Source organism: Austrofundulus limnaeus, unplaced genomic scaffold (assembly GCF_001266775.1).
Source record: "Austrofundulus limnaeus strain Quisiro unplaced genomic scaffold, Austrofundulus_limnaeus-1.0 Scaffold825, whole genome shotgun sequence".
Taxonomy (NCBI): Eukaryota; Metazoa; Chordata; class Actinopteri; order Cyprinodontiformes; family Rivulidae; genus Austrofundulus; species Austrofundulus limnaeus.
This window is the reverse complement of record NW_013953227.1, coordinates 19,391-22,708: the sequence shown is the minus strand read 5'-3', so window position 1 is coordinate 22,708 and position 3,318 is coordinate 19,391.

The following is a 3,318-nucleotide window of genomic DNA, read 5'->3' as shown; positions in this document are numbered from 1 at the left end:
TGAAATATATTTATGTTTGTGGTTGTAATGTGACAAAATATGGAAAAGTTCAAAGGGTATGAATACTTTTGCAAACCACTGTAAATATGGATAAGAGGCAGAGGATGGAGATGTTTCAGGGCAACCAAAGGCATTTTAGACTGAGACAAATGTCCACCTTCCACCAGGACAACAAGCCTGAACAAAGTCAAAGCAACACGCTGCTGGTTTAAGGAGAACCAGTCAAAGCCCAGACCTGAATCCAACTGAGAATATTTGGTTTGATTTAAAGGTTGTTGGACACCTCAGCACCGACCTAAAGGAGCTGCAGCAGTTTGGTCACACAGGACTGACAAAAACGTTCTGCAACTAAAAAGACGAGCTTCTTCAGGAACTGTTAGAACTTAATGACTTATGTTTTCCTGACAAAATGAGAGAGCGTGACTCAATATGAGTGAACAGTTTGGATCTGGCACCAGAGTATCACATCAGTGTGGGCGTCGGTCTTCACCGAGGACAGGATTTCAAGCTGTAGCCTTGGCGAGGGAAGCGTTTGGCATTGGGAACGGGAAGACGTGTCACCGCTTTGTCCAGCACTTCAGCTCAGCGGAAGAGGAGTGTCTGTGTTAAAGAATGGAGTTTTAAAAACCCTGGAACGGTTACAGGAAAATGAACAGAGAGATTAACTGTTGGTTTGGTTCGGCCTTCGTCAGTCGTGGTTTTGAGATGAAAGAGTTTATGACTGAAACAATAAGACAATACAATCAGCTTACTGTGTTTTCCTGTGAGCTGGATTTACCAGCTCCTCTCTGAGAATTTAGGAAAATCAGGAAAGGTTTAAAATTCAACTGATGCTTCTGCTCAGTAAAAGGAGCAAAAGGTGGCTCACCTGATGATAAAAATGCCTCTTTTTATAGATTTACAAAGCAAAGGCAGCTGGGCAAAAGTCCAAGGGTTTACCCAGGAACTTTTACGGGGATTATGTGTTCCAGCTGGACTGGGATCAGATGGGGATTCCTCAAGAGGAACTGGAGGAAATTGAGACGTTTAGGCAACTTCGCTCCACCTATTTCTACCTTAGAAAAATTAACTACTGTAAGTAATTTGAACAGAAGAACTTGACAGAAGCTACGTATCCATTGCAAATGTGCGCAAAACTTTGTCAATCTTCTGTTAATGTTGAAAAACACAGTTTCACAATTGTGGTGTTTCCATTAAGTAAGAAATACAATTAAAGTCGCGTGAATACGTTTTTTCTTGCAATAAGTCATTACAAACCTGGCGACAATGGATGTAAACACATGCATATTGCTACCACGTCACTAACGCTCATCATCAGAGGAGACGTCGGCGTCTTATCCAGGCTTTCCAGAAACAAGCCCCTTATACCTGGGAGTGTACCTACAAATGCCACATTTTTAGGAAATTGTAGTCAGTTTACTACTTTCTTTTACTACTTCAGTGATTTTACTACTACTTCTAGTTCCTGTTGTCTTCTTGTTCGTCGTGTTTTTCACCAGTAGAAACATCCTGTTGTTGATCACGTGACTCCTGTGATGTGAAAAAAGTGTTTCCGTTGCAATTTTGTGAAATGCACCAATTACGATACGACCGAAAAACCACCTCATCCTAGCGAAGAAACGTTTCTTAACTTTTTTCAAAATTGACGTGTTTCCATTCAGCAAATTTATTTTCGAAATTCTAATTTGTGCATTTTCACGGTCAATGGAAACACAGCTCCAGATGCTGTACTTGATGCTATGTCTGAAGATAGTGCTGGGCAGTATACCGTTTTGTACCGAATACCTGTTTTTATTTTTGTTATGATATGAATTTTTTGAATACCAGACATTCCGGTTTAAATAGCGGAATGTTTYGTCGCGGCCGCCAGTGAACTGTTGTTTCCCGGGCATTTTTCCTTGCTGCACCGCTATGTGCGTTAGCATGCTAATGTTTGGAGCAGCTAGTTGCAGCCGCGGGTGGCGATTCCGCTGCTTATGTTGACTGACATTCAAAAAAACATCCTGTTTTCACCGTCGCTGAATGTATTAAACACCTCTTCAGTGACGTGCAGTTAGATTTAACGTGGTTAGTTAATATGGAGACGTTATGCTGATGGAGACTTAACGTGGTTCTATTGTGAAAAGCCTGCAGGAAGTAGTTCGTAGTGGAGTTAGAATTGACTAGTGTGCAAGGTGAGTCGTGCTGATAAGCTTTAATAAATAACATAAAACAATAAAACCCGATCATAATCTTTTCTTAACCCTCCTCCTTCACGACTGAACCAAAATGCACGACTACTGTCTCCGACCACCAGTCAGAGAAGAACAGACACAGGAGGGAAGCAGAGACACAGACAGAGGTACAGTAAAATAAAAAAAAGTCAATAAGCAGGGTTTGTACATTTTATTATCAGCTGAGCTGTGATGAAAAGAAAAATACCATCAAATAACGTGAAACTGGTGAAAATGTTGAAAATATCGTGATATAAAATTTTGATCATATCGCCCAGCTCTATCTGAAGATAAATAAACTTGGGGGTGTTCTGCAAAAGAGCCCTCTACCCTTATTTTTAAAGAAAGAACTTAATGCTGAGTTCTCTGGGTGATTTGTCAACACTTTTGAACCTCTCATTAATCTGAGTTGAAAGTGGAAGAGTTGTTTAGACTTTGAGCTGGAGGCAAAAAATTGTCATTTCTTGTCAGGTTTTGGCAAAATATGTTTTTTTTTTTGTCTCATCTTGTTCTTGTGAGTTGAGTGTCTCGGCTCACCACAATTGTCTCGTTGCAGTCCTATTATTGACTATTTCTTCAGCAGATGTCTGAAGTGTGACGTGAGCATTAAGATAAATACAGTCAGACGTAGAAACAACTGTTCTGGTGTTCTTATTTTTCTGGGTTTTTTTTGTTTGTTTGTTTCATCTGAAACTTGAGTTAGTGTTAAAGTGTGTGAGACTTCAGTCTCCTTCAAAAAGTCAAAGAAAACATCTTTATATGAAGGAACTTAAAAGCATAATACACATTATTTTACCAATTTTGTCACATAATTGGTATGTTTTCTTTTGAACTGGGCTCAGCCAAAGCAAAACAGGAAGTGACATCAAAGTGGAGCTCTTTAAGAAAAGGTCTTTGTTTATTGTAACAAAACTATTTAAACTGACTTCTTCATCTCTCTGATAGACTCAAAATAATCTAAAGAAGATTCTTTTTGTTGGCTTTTTTAGTAATGCTCTGTTTAGATGCAGACATTCCTCTGATATGTCCTCATGCATCTCAGTAATCCAGGTAAAAAAATCAAAAAGAAAAAAATTGTATAGGTCTTCTGGACGGGTTCTTCTCT